This window comes from Benincasa hispida, chromosome 10 (genome assembly GCF_027475165.1).
Source record: "Benincasa hispida cultivar pf3 chromosome 10, pf3_genome.v1.1, whole genome shotgun sequence".
NCBI classification, from domain to species: Eukaryota; Viridiplantae; Streptophyta; class Magnoliopsida; order Cucurbitales; family Cucurbitaceae; genus Benincasa; species Benincasa hispida.
The window spans coordinates 29,009,295-29,027,704 of NC_143487.1; the positions used below are offsets into that span (position 1 = coordinate 29,009,295).

At 37.2% G+C, this 18,410-nt stretch overlaps 1 long non-coding RNA gene across 1 annotated transcript; it reads right to left on the reverse strand.

Annotated features, from left to right (window-relative positions):
• Nucleotides 1-247: 247 nt before the first annotated feature.
• Nucleotides 248-16,832, reverse strand: LOC120069054 (uncharacterized). The gene is made up of 6 exons (XR_005479429.2): nt 16,296-16,832; nt 16,050-16,125; nt 15,897-15,956; nt 14,445-14,536; nt 1,216-1,252; nt 248-440 (listed from the first exon to the last, which is right to left on the reverse strand). It is a non-coding gene; the product is annotated as an uncharacterized LOC120069054 (long non-coding RNA).
• Nucleotides 16,833-18,410: the final 1,578 nt, after the last annotated feature.

The window sequence follows — 18,410 nt, forward strand, 5'->3', positions numbered from 1 at the left end:
TATAATCTTTCCTTCCATGTTGAGCGTGCACTTTCATAGAGGGAAAATGATATTAACTTCCAAAGATCTCATTCCATATTGAGACCATAGCTCACAATGAATCAATCACCCAATTCAATTCCTAATTCTCCTCCTCATTGCTGATGGAGAGAAAATTTATTCCCTTGTATTTAATCGTAAATGCATTTCCCTTATGTAGCATCTCTTATCCCACTCGGGTAAATTTTTTTCCTTTGCAGAGAAACACTTGAGCCAATTCTAATTATATATATATTGGTTTTTTTCAAATCAGTGTGTAACAAAGATTTTTTTCATCAATTCTTCACACGTAACCAGCAGTAGTAAAACCATATACCTTAACCAAAAGCTACAACAACTCGATCAACCATGATTCATAACTCTACTTCAACAATAAGTTTCAAAAGACGGTTCTTTGATACCTGCACAGTAACAAATTGAAAAGGTTAAATTAACCTCATACCCTAAATTGAGAAAATTGTGATCGAGTATGTTCCTGAGATAATATACGATACACGGAAGGAAAATGACGGTGAGATACGAAACACGTTTCGAAAATGGACCCACAAACAATTAAAATCGGTGAGATAGGATAATGAGCCTCCAAACACTAAGATGATACAGAATGTGGAGATATATCATGTCATGTTAGGCCCCCAAACAGCCCCTTAGAGTGTGGATATAAGATATTTAATACTATACAACAATGAAAACTTAAAATATCTAGTTTTAATAACAGGTAGGCCAAGTCTATAGAAACTAACATCATTGAATGTGGCATTTGATAAAAAAAAACTAATATTCCCCTTAAACATAACCACTAGAAATAAGGTAAATAGAAAGTTATATTTGTTGCAGTGGAAGTTTGGAAGGCATGCACCAATATCAAAATTTTACAACTTCCTCAAAAAATCAAACATGCAGTAAACAACAAGAAACTACAAAGAAAAAAAAGATAATAGTTAATTCATTTAAGTCTTGAACACAAAAAAATAGCTGATGAAGATGCATCGATCAACAAAATACAACAGAGAATACTCGATGTAGGCCATATTCAAACTAATGCAACAAAAAAGATGAAAAGGAAAGGGAAAAAAAAGACAAATCTACATCCCATTACAAAAACTCAAAAAATAGAGATTTCTTCCACTTTGGTGCAACAAAAAAGACAAAATTGCATTGAAATAGCTAACTTACTTTGTGCAAAATTTCTCAGTTGAGTGGTTTCTTCCTCCTGCTCAAAAAACATCAAGCGATACATTGAACATATATTATTCAAATACTCATACATTTATATTTCAAATGAATATCATTACTTTAGTATAAATACAAACGTTAAGAAATTCAATGGCAGGGAAGCAAGATTGGAAGCACTTGCACAGAAGAGACATGATATAGTTGGAAGCACTTGCACAGAAGAGACATGATATAGTTGGAAGCACTTGCACAGAAGAAACCATTTAAATGCACACCTCAGATGATCCATATTCGTAATGATGTTATTTAAATGCTAGCAAGCTAGATCGTTTGAATAAAAAAAAATCTAGCTTCCAACTTTGAATCAAAGGACCAATTTTGAAATTATGTGAAGAAATAAAGGAAGAGTACCTATAATTGGTTTGATATTCACCTCAGACCAAAAAGCCTTCTTAAAATGAAATTTCCCAAACAAAATAAAATGTTTAAAATGTAACAAGCCAATAAAGGAAACAAACTCAGAACATCAAAACCTCCAGTAGTTGATGCTTTTTTTTAAGACAGTTCATACCGTAATGCAAGATGTGGGCAGTGAAATAAGAAGAGTGGAAAGGGAAAGCATGTCTCTGGTACAACGTTAACATGGGCCTTTATCGATCTATCACCATATAATACTGTAAATACATGAATGCCAAAAATATATCGCCAATCACTTAAAAATAAAATAAAAGTTCTCATACCAAGTACCATCTCTAACGAGCAACAATCAATCATAATATCAGCTACTTCTGAAATTTCATTATAATCTTCTAGTTGGTGAGTGGAACCATCATAACATGTGAAATAGCAATTCTCAAGAGCATTAAGAAGGAACTGTCTAATATCCATAACAGAATCTCCTAGATTGAGCTGCAAAACTCACTAAAGAAACAAGTATTATGTATTTCATTATGCTACAGATCCGTCGACGTGAACCCACAAACATCACAAACAGAAAAGACATTTGCAGGAGGAGAAAGAAGTGAACCCATATCTTGCGAGGGTATTAGTCGAAAGTTGCAAGAATGTTGGTGTCAAAACAACCATCAGACCAGCAGATCCTATAAACGACGATGCAAGCAGAGGGAATGCCACCCGAGTGACGACGACAAGGCTCGGGAGGCTGGTGCCGAATACAAAATTATCGGCGGTGGTGCAATTATGGGTTCCATGGCCTGGGAAGGAGTCCATAAACACATGAAAAAGAGGGAAAATATAAGTATAATTGAGAGAGGAAGAATCATTCTTCAAGTTAGGAGAGGAAGCATCAGGTAGAGAAGAGGTAAGAGATGGAGGAGATTAGGGAAAATAGAGGAATGGGGAAATGCGAGGAGAAGAAAAGGGGAAAGAGGAATATAAATCACGAGTTGATGATCAAGTCATCTAGATAGAAAAAATCCAAGTTGATGATCAAGTCATCTAGATAGAAAAAATCACGAGCAAGAAAGGCTTCTCCATTGAACTGGTGAAACTGGACTACAATGGTGGGAGAAATCGAATTATTATTCCTTCGGGTGAACCACGCAAAGGCTGGGAACTCTTCACAGACCTCACCACCTTTTATAGGTAGAGTCACCACCAACAAATAATGTTGGCCAACGACCCACCTAAAAGGAACCCTCTTTAATATGGCTGATGTGAACAACAAAAAGAAGCAAGAGATGCAAGAGAATGAAGACAACAAAGAGAAGAAACTAAAGAGGCCAGAAACATTGATTAACCAACCAACTACCACCATTCTCTCTTCTCTACCAACCCAATCCTCACTGATCCTGACACCTATCTTCACCTACAATATTGTGGTTATCAGAAGGAAAAACTTCCATGACGATTGGTTCAAAATACTAAAGGCCATACAAGCGGAAATCACTGCCTATGGATCTCTTTTACCATTTCAACCCAACAAGGCCATCCTGAGATACAAAGATATGGAACAAGCAAAAATCCTTGGAAAATACAATGGTCGGCAAAAGATTGGTTCTTACGAAGTCCTTTTCTCCCTCTAGAGCCAAAATGTTTTTCACGAAGAACAAGTTGTCCCCTCTTATGGAGGATGGATAAAAGTGAGAGGACTCCCTTTTGACAAACGGACCTTAGAAACTTTCCAATACATTGGGGAAGCCTGTGGAAGACTAATGGAAGTAGCAAAAAAGACCCTCAACAGAATGGATTTGATGGAGATCAGTCTCAAAGTCGAGAAACCACTCTGGTTTCCTCCCGGCAAAGATTTTGCTTCCCTCAATGTCCTCATCGGCCATAGCAGTTGCGATTGACCCGTTTTTTATTGTAGATTACCATATAGGGGTTATCGCCGGAATCCATGGCACTCCGGCCAAACTACCGGCAAAAATGGGTGCAAAGATTGATAATTTTCAAATTCCCCCGTTGATGTTGACCCTACACAGCAAAAGTACTCTGTTGGGACAGAACTTACTGAACCTGCAGTAGAGACTCAAAAGTAATGTTGACATATCAAAACAGCCTGTAACTGTCAGCAATAATCCAGCCCTGCCACCTAACATTGCTTCCAAGCAAAACCATCTGCTTAGAAAACCATTGGTCAACAATACCTACCAAAGGAAACCCAATTGCCCTTAAACAACAATCCCCTCTCACCCCCTTTTGGTAAACCATTTGGGGCCCACCTGTCCTTCGCCATCACCTCTTCTGAACCCATCCCTGGCCCCACCACCTCCTAACTCTATCTCGGGCCCCACAAATCAACCCTTGGCCTCAGCCCCCACACCTTTGGGATCAGACCACAACCGGCAGTTGTCAGCCAAATTCCAGCCCTGCCACTTGACTTTACTTACAGAACCATCTGCTTAAACAACCATTGGTCAATAACACCTACCAAAGGGATTCTAATTGCTCTTCAGCAACAATCCCCTTTGTGGGAAATCATTCAACAGTTCCCACCCTCATCCTCCTCCCAACCAAACCTCGTTCTTCCATCCCCATCCAAAATCCCACATAGAACCAAAAATGTTACCTACCATCGACCATAAGCAGTCTACTTTTATTGCTGGTAACAAATATTCCAACGCTATCATCCCACATTCATCCGACATCGACTCTGACTGCTACCTCGCTAGCCCTCTTCAGAGTTCTCGGGATCCCCCAGCCACACAGACTCGCATTGGCCAGACTTTCTCTCTTCCCCTCCACCCTACTATAACTCAGAGCCCATGAATCCTATATCACACCTTGCTGCCCTAACTCCCTAGCTTGAAGAATGTGGCCTCTGTATTCGGTCCATACCTACAAGAAGAATAGAAACAAACTTACAGAAAAACAAAGGAGGGGCCTACGTGAAGTCAAGAATTTGGAATGCTCCATTTCCTATGAAAAGAAGGCAAAGGCCTTGAACAGGGAGGGCTCACAATCATCTTAATGTTAATTCTCTCTTTGAATGTTAAGAGGTCTCGGATCATGGAAGAAAAGAGCCACCATCAAAAGACTAATCAACAATCACAACCCAACAATTGTTATTCTCCAAGAAACCAAAAGCCACAATATCGACCTTGTTTTTATTAAATCTCTTTGGAGCTCTAGAGGGATCGAATGGACATCTATGGATGTAAATGGCTCTTCCGGAGGCATTATTATCATGTGGAATGCCCCATGGTATACTCCATTGCAGATTACAAAAGGTGCATACTCCTTCACTGTCCTTTTCAATCTTGCTGATGATTACAACTTCTGGTTAACAGGTGTCTACTGCCCACCTTATGATCCTGAAAAGAACATTTTATAACTGAGCTCCATGATCTCTTTTGCCTTGTGGATGAAAACTAGATCATTGGGGGAGATTTCAACCTCATTCGTTGGCCGCAAGAAAACTCCAATGGCTGCAGACCTAATGTTGGCCTTCAATTCCTTTATTGACCAGCGGGAACTCATTGATATCCACCTCACAAATGGGAAATATACCTGGTCTGATTTACGCATGCATCCCACACATACAAGAATCGATCGTTTCCTTTGTTATGCTTTTATTATATCAAAATTCAAGGATGCATCCATGAAAAGATTGGACAGGCCAACATCAGACGATTTTTCCCTTCTTTTAATCCTTGGCAACCAAAATTGGGGTCCTGCACCTTTCAGATTTGAAAATGTGTGGTTAAACCACAAAGACTTCCTCCCTTTTGTTGATTCATGGTAGAACAACCACCCACTAATTGGGCATCCCGGCCATGGCTTTAACCAAAAGTTAAAGAGCCTGAAGTTGGCTATCAAAGCATGGAATTTATCCACTTTTGGCATCATTGAAACACAGAGAGCTTCTCTACAAAAGGAATTAGCCTCCATTGATCAAGAATCTGAAAATGGTCCCATAACTTGTGATCTTGACAATAGAAGACATTTGATTAGAAATCAGCTCCTTTCCCTAAACGCAAATGAGGAATTAAATTGGAGGCAAAAGTGCAAAACAAATTGGCTGATCAATGGTGATGAAAACACATCCTTTTATCACAAATTTGCTGGTGCAAAAAAGAGGAACTGTATTACAGAAATTCTCAATGGCCAGAACATAAGTTTGGTAAAGACACCGATATAGAGGCTTTCATCTCTTTTTACATAAATCTCTTCACCAGAAAACCAGGTAATCGAGTTATTCCTATCCTCTCGAATGGGATCCTATCAGCCAAGAACAAGCAAGTTTTTCGGAGGCCCCTTTTACCGAACTTGAGATCTGGACAGTAATCAAGGCTCTAGGCACTAACAAAACTCCAGGGCCCGATGGTTTCACATCAGAATTTTTTAAAAAATCATGGAACACTCTAAAAACTTATTTAATTAGAGTGTTCCAAGATTTTTTTGAGAATGGAATCACCAATGCCAACGTGAACTAAACTTTTATTTGCCTTATCCCCCAAAAAAAAAATTGATGCCGCGAAGGTGGGAGATTATCAACCTATCAGCCAGGCCTTTACAAGATTATTGCTCGGGTTCTATCAAACCACCTAAAAAAACCTTCCATCTACCATCACAGTCCATCAATCAGCCTTTGTGGAAGGTAGACAAATACTGGATGCCTCACTGATTGCTAACAAAATCATCGAAGATTGGCATGCGAAGAAAATTAAAGGGGTGGCCATCAAGCTCGACATCGAGAAAGCTTTCAACAAGGCGGATCAGGATTTCCTTGATGAATTGTTAATGGCAAAGGGTTTTGGCACAAGATGGAGACCATCAAAGACTGCATATTTACCACAAATTTCTCCATCATTATAAATGGCAAACCTAGGGGGAAATTTAAAGCAACTAGGGGCCTTAAACAAGGTGATCCATTATCACCCTTCTTGTTCATTATCATAATGGATAGTCTTAGCAGAATCCTCATAATGACAAATACAAAATGCTTTATTAGCGAATACTCAATCCCAAGCTCACATCACAACAACATCAATCAACTTCTTTTTGCTGATGACACTCTACTTTTCTCCATTAGCAATGAGAGGATGATCGAAAACCTCTTCAATTTAGTCTCAACATCAATAGACAAAAATCAGAATTCATGGATATTAATTGCAAGGATGATTTGGTGGTATCTATTGCCAATAGATTTGATTGTAAGGTTGGGATATGGCCTACCACATATTTAGGTCTACCCCTTTATGGAAAACCAGCAGCAGTTACTGATGTGAATTCAACCATTGCATGTACCTAAAGAACCAATTACAAGAAGCTAGGCAAAGAAGATTCAAGAGGCATTCACACTACATCTTCAAAAACTAGCAAATTCACAAGAACCGACAAATAATTTTGAGACCAAAGTTTTATATAATGTTAGTTCAATGAGTCAAGAAGAGAATGGCATGAAGATGGCACGGGAAAAGTCCTATAGTTTGGAAAATGACACAATGATAAAAAAAAAGGTGTGCAAATTTTTTTGAAGAAAATGTTGTCAAGTGTGGATTGCATAGGGAACTGTGATGTCAAGCCTTGTCAAATGTGCATATCTACTTTGCCACCTTCTAGAGGAGATATTTAAGGCAAATTGAAGACTTTCTACATTCCTAGTTTTGAATTTTGACTTAGTGTGCAATTAAGTTTCAAGTTTCTAGGTGTTATTTTCTACAATTTGTGTGCAATTAAGTTTCAAGTTTCTAGGTGTTATTTTCTACAATTTGCAATTAATTGTATTTGAATGACTTTTGAGTTTCTTGGTCTATCCACGACCATTTGGCCTATAAAATGGCTTGTAATGTTCTTAAGAAACTCAGATTATCTATAGTAAAAAGCTTGTGCTCATTCAACCCTTTGGTGGTGTCTTTTTCTTTCAAATCTTGCTTTAGATTTGATATTAAATCAATTCATTGGATTAGTCTTGATCAAGCTAATTCTGAAGTGAGTTGTCTTAGGATCTAAGAGTGACCATCATAGATTCTAAGTTCGATCTAAGTAGCTTTCTTTGTGAGTGTTTGCAAAGATTCTAAAAAGACCTCTAGCTTTGCATCCAACAAGCATCGCGGGCGCTTATCATTTGGTATCAAGCATTTGTTCATCGTTCTTGGCCGACTTTAGAGGTGTTATCTTTACTTTATTTCAATTTATTTTATTTCAATTTTTTTTCTCCATAGCAATTGCTTACCTCTTGTAACAAGAGGTACTACAACTAGTCTTGAAAACTTTTTCGAATCAGCTCTTGGATCATAAAGAAAAAAAAAAAAGTGAGCAAAAAAAAAAAATCAAAGATCCAAAAGCACATGAAAGTTTCTTGTCATTCCTAAAAGTTTGATAAAAACCCATCCAAAATGATCAACTCTCACAAGCTAAGACTAGAGTAACTTTTTTCTTTTTTTTTGTTGACTTCTTTTGTCCTTGCTGACTTTATTTTTCCTTTATGATCCAAGAGCTGATTTGAAAAAGTTTTCAAGACAAGTTGTAGTATGTCTTGTTACAAGATGTAAACAATTGTTATGGAGAAAAAAAATTGAAATAAAGTAAAGACAACACCTCTAAAGTCGGCCAAGAATGGTGAACAAATGCTCTGATACCAAATGATAAGCGCCCGCGATGCTTGTTGGATGCAAAGCTAGAGGTCCTTCTAGGATCCTTACAAACACTCACAAAGAAAGCTACTTAGATCGAACCTAGAACCTATGATGGCCACTCTTAGATCCTAAGACAACTCACTCCAGAATTATCTTGATCAAGACTAATCCAATGAATTGATTTAATATCAAATCTAAAGCAAGATTTGAAAGAAAAAGACAACATCAAAGGGTTGAATAAGCACAAGCTTTTTACTATCGATAATCTGAGTTTTTTAAGAACAATACAAGCCAATTTATAGGCCAAATGGTCGTGGATAGACCAAGAAACTCAAAAGTCATTCAAATACAATTAATTACAAATTGTAGAAAATAACTCCTAGAAACTTAAAACTTAATTGCACACTAAATTATAAGTCAAAATTCAAAACTAGGAATGTAGAAAGTCTTCAATTTGCCTTAAATATCTCCTCTAGAAGGTGGCAAAGTAGATATGCATGTTTGACAAGGTTTGACATCACATTTTCCCATGCAGTGCACACTTGACAACATTTTCTTCAAAAAATCTGCACACTTTTTTTGACCACCGAGTCATCTTCCAAACTATAGGACTTTTCCCGTGCCATCTTCATGTCATTCTCTTCTTGACTCATTGAACTAACATTATATAAAACTTTGGTCTCAAAATTATTTGTCGGTTCTTGTGAATTTGCTAGTTTTTGAAGATGTAGTGTGAATGCCTTTGAATCTTCTTTGCCTTGCTTCTTGTAATTGATCCTTTAGGTACATTCAATGGTTCAATGATTGAATTCACATCAGTAACTGCTGTTGGTTTTCCATAAATGGGCAAACCTAAATATGTGGTAGGTCATATCTCAACCTTACAATCAAATCTATTGGCAATAGATACCACCCAATCATCCTCGCAATTAATACCCACGAATTATGATTTATGTCTATTGATGTTGAGACCAGAAGCAAATTCAAAAAGAGTAATTAAATTGAAGAGGTTTTTGATCATCCTCTCATTGCTAATGAAGAAAAGTAGAGCATCATCAGTAAAAAGGAGCTGATTGATGTTGTTGTGATGTGAGCTTGGAATTGAGTATCCGCTAATAAAACCTTTTGTATTCGCCATTGTGAGGATTCTGCTAAGACTATCCATTATGATAATGAACAAGAAGGGTGATAATGGATCACCTTGTTTGTTGGTTCATGTGAATTTGCTAGTTTTTGAAGATGTAATGTGAATGCCTCTTGAATCTTTTTTGCCTTGCTTCTTGTAATTGGTCCTTTAGGTACATGCAATGGTTCAATGGATGAATTCACAACAGTTACCTTTTGCCAACCAATTTTAGACAAAATTGACAAGAGACTTCACTCTTGGCAACACAACTTCCTTTCAAAAGGAGGAAGACTAACCCTTCTGAAAGCAACCTTATCTAATCTACCTGTCCACTATTTATCCCTCTACCATGCCCTGGGAAAATTATTGATGTCATTGACAGATGTTTAAGAAACTTTCTTTGGTCGGGTCACAGGGATAGCAAACTATCTCATTTATTAAAATAGGACAAATTGAAGAAACCTTTGGCTGAAGGAGGATTCGGGATCACTGATACTAAACAACAAAACAAAGCCCACCTTGCCAAATGGATTTGGCATTTTCATTTGGAGAAAGACGCCCTTTGGAGGATCTTAATCGAAGCTAAATATGGATCACACCATTTTGATCTCAAGGCTGTCGAATACAAAAGCTTATCAACCAGAAGCCCTTGGAAACACATTCTGCATCAAATGGACCTTATCTATGGGAATATACAGTGTCAGATTGGTGATGGTTCCTCTACAGCGTTTTGGACAGTCTATTAGCTTGCTGGTTCTGCCCTAAAACAAACCTTTCCTAGGCTCTATCGGCTACCTACCACAAAAAAATATTTCTATTAAGGAGGCTTTGAATGCTACAAATTGTTCTTGGTCCTTAAACTTTAGAAGAAATCTTAAAGAAGATGAGATTGAAGAATGGACTGCTCTTACTCATCTTATTCCAAGTCTAAACCTTACTTATAGAAAGGACTAATGGATATGGAAGCTTAGCCACATTGATTTCAGTACAAAGTCTTTATACTCTTCCTTCATATCCAACCCACTCTCACCTTCAACCGGCCTTTTCACGAAATTGTGGAGTTGTCCCTACCCAAAGAGTGTTAAATTCCTCCTATGGGAAATCACTAACTTTTGTCTTAAACACCATGGACGGATTACAAAAACGATACCCTTGGATCCACCTCTCCCTCATGGTGTTGCCTTTGTCAAATGAACAACAAAGATGCCCAACATGTTTTCTTTGACTGCCCTTTCTCCAGAGGGATATGAATGGAAGTCTTTTCTGCTTTTAACTGGTCTGTGGTCCTTCCAAATAATTTGCAAAGTTGGCTTCACCTACTAATCGGCTAGATACCTTTCAAAAATGATAAAGAATGTCTCTGGTTAAGCATCATTTGTGCTGTATTGTGGAAGATTTGGGATGAAAGAAATGCTAGAATCTTCCAAGACAAGGCTAAGACAACAAAGAACATTATTGATACCATCATACACTGCCTTTTTTGTGCAAAGATTTACAGGCTATACAAAATCACAATTTTTCTTTCCTTGTTGAAAATTGGAAACACCTTTTGCACTCCCTTTGAAAGGGTCTTTTTGTACACCCTATGATTGGGGTCCTCATGTACCAATGGATATCCATGGATTTCATTTAATCAATGAAATTGTTTCTTATCCCCAAAAATAAAAAATCAAATCAAATCAAATGGAGATGGGTTTATTTTGGATTTTTAATTTAACTAGAATATGGATGCCTAATTTAATTAGATTATGAATTTTCTAATTCAAATATAGATACTTAATTTAAATAGACTATGGATTTTTTTAATTAATTAAAATGTGTAATCCTAATTAGATTAGTTCATATTCAAAAAGTAAATCCAATCTATCTACTATTTTTCCTAATTACAGGAAGTAACTTATTTAAAAAAGAAATATAATTTCCCAATAGATAAAGTGTCATATTAAATAAAGTAAATTTAATCTATCTACTACAGTTATGGAATTCCAAATAATTTACGATTAGGATTACTTTTCCTCTATAAATACAATCATCCACTCCATTCCAAACCATTTACTTCATTCCAAACAAAGGTCAATTAGAGAGAAAAGTTCCTTATTACTTCCACATATTTTTTTTAGGTGTCTCGCTTTCCTTTTTGTAGTGAAGAAGTTCCTCTTAGAAACTTCTAAAGACATTTAGTTGTTTGAGATAGACAACTTCAATTTTTTTCCAACAAGCATTCCTAGAAGTTAGACGGAAGAGGTTGATTACTTACAAAGTTTTATATGGGCGCAAGTTCAAGGTACAAATTTACTACTAGAATGTCTTCGAGCCATGTATTGATTGATAATGCCTCTTTTATGTATGTTGATTAAGCATGGTTTTCTTTATATGAATGAATATGTCAGAGTGACAGTGACCCATTTGAAGGTGCACTAGACGACCATCTATGAATGGTTAATTTGTGCATGTCCTAGCACGTTTATATTTATTGGATATGAATGCACAGTCTTATCCTGGTAATGGGTTACTTACTGAGTATTTATACTCACTATTTCTTATTTTATGTTTTCAAGTAAGGACAAAGACAAACCAACGAATGATTAAGGAGTATTTATACTCACTAGTCAGACACTTCCATTCATCGGTCAGTATTTATACTCACTATATGAATGCATAGCCTTGATGTTTGAACTCTGATTTTTTATATTTGTTCTATTAAACATTAACGAATTGTTCTTCATCGCCAGATATGTCCTTCAAGAAAAAGTCTCTAGAATAATATGCACAAGATTTTGTCTAATTTATAGTCATAATTGACATGTTTCAAATAATTTGTTATAAGTTAGTTATGTGTGGTTGTTAGGAAATAGCACCACAAGTTAGAGGAATGAGCAGTTGTGACAGATTAGAGGGGGATGAAATCCAACAGTCTAGGACCCTCAGGTTCGAAACCCTCTTGCGACGAAGGATCCCGCTATCGAGGGACCCTTCTGGGTCAAGGGGACAAGGAGTTGAAATGAGAAGACGGACCCGAAATACAATAGTGCCTGACACAGATTCCACCAATCTTCCCGACCAATTATGCTTCAATGGTCGCGGCGATAGAAGAATCTGTTACAATGCCCGTGATGGAAAAAATAAAAGACATGATGGCAAAAAAGATTGCCTAACATACCTAATCACAACAAATACCACCCCCAATTCTAGACGCCACAAGTTTAGACCAAGAATCAAAACTTACAAGACTTGTCTCTCAAAACAAAACACCTATGAGATTTCAGAAAGTACAATCCCTACACCTTCAATGGGCCACTGAAGGACCCTACTAAGGCAGAGCTATGGATGAGCTGTCTTCTATAGAGACAATATTTTGATATATGAAATGCTTGAAGGATCAAAAGGTTCAATATGTCGTCTTCATGCTCACAGATAAAGCCCAAATCTGGTGGCATTCAGTAAAGAGGATGATTATAGATACGGTGCGAACCAGTAACGTAGGAGCAATTCAAGGAGCACTTCTATACAAAAAATATTTCTTTGCTTGAGATATAATGAGTAGAAGAAATTTTTGAACTTGAAGCAAGGCAAGATAACTGTAGAGGAGTATGACCAAAAGTTTGATCAGTTATCCCGTTTTGCTCTAAAAATAGTTACCATGAAGGTTGAAAAGGTAAAGAGGTTTGTTCACGGGCTGAAAAGATGAGATACGAAGACGAAGCTTGGGGCAAGCCTTTAAACCGACCACTCATGTCGAAGCCCTTTGCTTAGCAAGTTAGATAGACTTCCCATCATGGGCTGAGTATCTAAAGTCGTTTGGAGTCAGATCCTCCTCAAGTCAAAAGAGGAAGGTAGACTAGAGAGCTCTAGAGCCTCTATAAAAGAACTAGAATTCAGACAGACCACTACAACACTTCCAACAACAAGCTTCCGAGTCAGGACTGGTTGAGAGACATGAACCAATTTATAGTTCTTGTGGGACACATCATTAGGGCTGGCAGTGGAGTTTGTTAACTTTGTAAACAACACCCAACTAAACAATGCCCTTAATGGCGTCTCCTACAAGAACTACAAATTGGTTTATCTCTCCTACCCATTTTTGACTCAGAAGCCCGTTGTTGAAGATGTCGTGATGGTTAATCCAATTCTAGCTCTTCTACAAAGGTTTTGGAGCCTCTCTGGTCTACCTTCCTCTTCCGCCCTCAGGAGGATCCTACTCCCAATGACTTTAGAGATTCCCCATCTATCTGACTTGCTAAGCGAATGGCTAAGCATGAGTAGTCGGTTTAAAGGCTTGCACCAAGCCTCGTACTCCATCTTTCAGCCTGTGAAAGAACCTCTCCACCCTTCCAGCCTCCATGGCAAACATTTTAGGAGCAAAACAAGATAACTAATCAAACTTTTTGTCATACTCCTCTACGATCATGTTGTCTTGCTTCAAGTCTAAAAATTCCCTATGCTTGTTATATCTCAAGTTAGTAGAGAAATATTTTTCGTAGAAGTGCTCTTGAACTACTCCCGCATTACTGGTTCGATACTGTACCTATCATCCTCTCTGCTGACTGCCACCAGATCTAAGTTTTATCTATAAGCATAAAGACGACACACCGAACCTTCTGATCCTCCATGCAAATTATATCAGAATATCATCTCTATAGAGGACCGTCATAGCTCTGCTAGGGTCCTTCAGTGACCCATTGAAGATGCGGGGATTGTACTTTCTGAAATCGCGCAGGTGTTTTGTTTCGAGATAGAAGTTTTGCAAGTTCTAATTCTTGGTCAAAACCTGTGGACCTGCGTGGGTGGTAGTGGTTGTGACTGGGCACGTTAGGCTATATGTTCTGCAATCATGTCTTTTTTTCATCACGATCATTGTAACAAATTCTCCTAACGCCATGTTCATTACAACATAATCGGTCAGGATGGTGGAATATGTGTCTGTGGAAGCACAATTGTTTTCTGATGGAACGAACACATGCGCAGCGGAAGAAATAACGGATCTAAAGTACTTTAATTAGGTTAATTACAAAGGATAAGCATGCAAGAAAAACAAGTAAAAGGGGAAGAAGAAATACAACCTTTGTAGTCCTAAAGCTTCTCCAAATTAGCTCCCATCTCCTCACGAACGATTCGTAGACCACCACGAGAAACTTCCCGACTATTCTCCAACCTTAGAACAAGATAGTGGAATCCGGTGAGTGACTAATTTGGAGAGGAAAAAGTTAAATCTTTGAGAGAAAAATGTAATGAGATTATCACATAATCTCATCAAATTCCACTATGGCCAAGCATTCTAAACAACATAAATCTCTTCCTTTTAAAGGTACATGCAAAATATGCAGTTCACATATTCAACATAAAGACTACCCCTTATGTCTCCACATAAAGTTCATGTATTCATATAACAGCCATAGATTTTTAGTTTATTGAATTTAGTCTTTACAGGTGCAATTCACATATTCAACAACAATGTTATTGAATAAACGTCAATAACATCTTTATTGATAATAGAATATGTTTACATTACAAACTACGAGTAAGGACATACAATCCAACATATTCTGGGTCCGTCTTCTCGATTCACCTCCTTGCCCCCGATCTAGAAGGGTCAGTCGACAGGGGAACTTCCGGCATAAGACGGTCTTAGACCTAAGGGTCCTCAACTTCCAGATTTCTAACTTTTGAATTTCGTCCCCATTGGTGTTCCTATAACGACTACCCCTTCCTCTAACCCATGGTGCCATTTTTGGACAACCACACATAAAATTCTTTGTGAAGAAAAAAACATATCCACTATGCCTATGACTTGTGCATATAATTCTAGAGATTTTTCTTAGATGACATATCTAGCAATCACGAAGAATCCATTAATGACTAAACGAATCAATCTGGATTTACATAGTAAGTCAAACCTAAAAACTTAAAAATTCAATTAACTTAAAACCATAGTTCGTGGCACCTAAAAAAAACATAAATCAAAACCAGAAAATATCATAAATTGTTTAATAAAACAAATATCAAAACTCTGAGTTCGAGGCTGACATTTAAAACATGATAATGATGAGCGAAAGCGTCTGACTAGTCCATAGCATCATTATGGATTCTTTTTGTCATTTACTGGTCTATCCTTGCCCTTACCTAAATGACTTAGTAGCGAACCTATCGATCCATTGTAATATAATGGTGAACCCGTCGATCCACAAAACTATAACATAATGGTGAACCCATCAGTTCACAAAGCTATAATAAGATAGTGAACTCGTCAGTCCACGGAACTGTAAAATAATAGTGTTAGGTCGGCAAACTGTCACTTTCTTATCATAGCATTTAATATATCTTTAATAACATTTCCAACATAACACAATATCTATCACATAGTCCCATACATTCACGTGCAAGTATTTTTTTTGTAAAACTACTACATTCACATAACTTGTCATGATTTCAATATTATTCGAACAAAACAAACATTCATCATACTATCTATATCACTAGTTCAAGAGAGCGGCTTCAGTATAAAAATTACTTACCTCGAATACGAGCCCTAGTATTGTTGTCCAGACAAAACAATCTCTAACAAAATCCTGAACCTACATCACAAATTCAGATTTTAATTAAAATTTCAAGGTCCACTTTACAGCACCATTAACACTTCCAATAACCATAAAACCTCATATACTTACCAAAGTCATTCAAAATCTTTATCGAAATTGATCCTGCACCGCTAAACAGCAACTAACCATATTTCTACCCTTCAGTCTAGCACCAAAATGTGATGCGGGTATCAGAAAAATTGACGCAAAAAAGTTAACGGATAATAAATATCTTCAAGAAAATCCACCTGAACTTACCAAAATCATTCAACCATCACCAAAATTGACGCAAAAAAATAGGTAACAAAAATCTCAAGAAAATCCACCTAAACTTACCAAAATCATTCGATCTTTACCCAAATCCAAGATTCCGGCGAAAATCAAAGGCAGTAGTGGCGGTGACGGTGCTGCATCGACGGTGACGTGAGCGGCGATGCATGACGACAGCAGACTGTCACGGCTAGGTTCGGTGGCTGTGAACAAATCTGGAACAATACCCATCGAAACGATGCTGGACGACGACGACACAGATCCGACGTGAACGGCGTCGGCGACTGCTGACGTAAAGCGACTGAAAGGCGACGGGGAGAAACTGATAGGCGGCGAGGGTTTGACTAAGGCTCGCGCGAGAAGAAGAAAAATTGCAAGGGAAAAAATCAACCCACCGCAACGGCTTCAGTCGGAGACAGCGCGAATGGGCGACAGACGAACAACGGCGGCAATTGGAGGCCGGCGTCTGCGCGAGATGGCTGGCGTAGGGGGAAGGTCCTTCGGGCGTGAGGAAGAAGAAGATGGGGAATTGTGAGGGTTTGAGCGCACGCTTTCCAAGGCTCTTGATAAATATTTTTTTTTTTTTGTTTGAGACATTGAGATAGGATGTGGGTGTAGTTCATACGTTTGTATTTGGATGTAGTTGTGCATTTTTTTCACTCTAAATAATATATTTTATTATTTTTGTTTTTTCACTATTTTTATTTCATAATTACTTTTTTTTTTTATAAAATATATTGTAATTTTTTCTTTTAATTGTTAAAATTTTTCTTTCTTTCATTTTTCTTTTTTGACGATGGACAATAATTAACTCATTTGATTTTTGGTAGAAATATAATTAAATAGTAGTAGAAAACAAAGAGAATCAAAACTTTTGATTCCTAATTTTTCTCCCTGAATTTCATTATCATCTTTTTTTTCTTCTTCGTCGTGTTGTTGCTCTATATTTTTACTATGTAATGATTTTTTTTAATTAAATCTCTCATCATTTTAGCAGCCAATAGAGTGTCATCATATTTCTTCAACAATTTCAAATTCAATTCCTCTAAATTTAGAGGATCTGGGGAAAAAATTATTTTTCACTAACTATTGTCGGAAAATATTCCAACAAATTTTTTTTCATTTTATGTTTTTTTTTTATATGTTACATACCTACTTTTCATCTAAATATTTTTAATACCCATTTGACATGTGAATTTAATTTAATAAAAATACTTTTTATAAAATGTTAAGTATAAACAACATTGCACATAATGTATTTTTTTATATGATCAACAACCCTACAACATAATTTAATAGTCATGAGTCTTATAATAGTCAAAGGTGGTTGTCGGAGCTTGAAGTTGGTCCATGAAGATGGTATTGGAGTTGGTTGTCAAAGTTCATCGTCAGAGGTGGTTTTGAAATCCTGGTGTTGGTTAGACGAAAGTGGTCGTCAAAGTTCATCATCAAAGATGATTTTTGCCAAAGATTGTAGTCGGAGGTGGCTGTCGGAGCCCGAATGTTAATCGCATGAAAGTGATATTAGAGTTGGTTGTCGAAGCCCTGAGTGGGTAGCTGAAGTTGCTCGTTCAAATGAGGTAATTGAAGGTGTTTTTCATCGGAGTTGGTCGTTGAAGATTGTTGTCGGAGCCTAAAATTGGTCATCAGAGTTGGTAGCGCGAAGGTGGTCGTCGAAGTTGAGTCAACGGAGGTGATTACTGAAGCTCGGAATTGGTTGTCGGGGTTGGTCGCACGAAGGTTGTCGAAGCTCGGAGGTGGTTGTTGAAGCCCAAATTTCGTCGGAGGTGGTTGTCGAAGCCCAAATTTCATCGTTGGAGTTGTCATTGGAGGTGGTTGTCGGAGTCTGAAGTTAGTTTTCGGAATGTGACAGTAGCCAATGGGTAAAGTCATTGAAAACATTGAAAAAATTGAGGGTTGAGGTGAGTTGGTAAAATATACCAACTCAACTCTACCAACATTTAAAGTATGTGTGCCAAACAATAAGATTGATATATTATATCAATTCAACTCAACTTATGTTGGTGAGCCAAACAACTCCTAAATCAATTCCTTCTAAAATTTTAAAATCCCAAATTAATATTAAACCTCCCAAAATCTCTTAATCAAATTAAATACAATTTTTCAAATCTTTTATCATCTATCTTTTAAATCGAATTACTTAAATCCAATGTTTCAAAT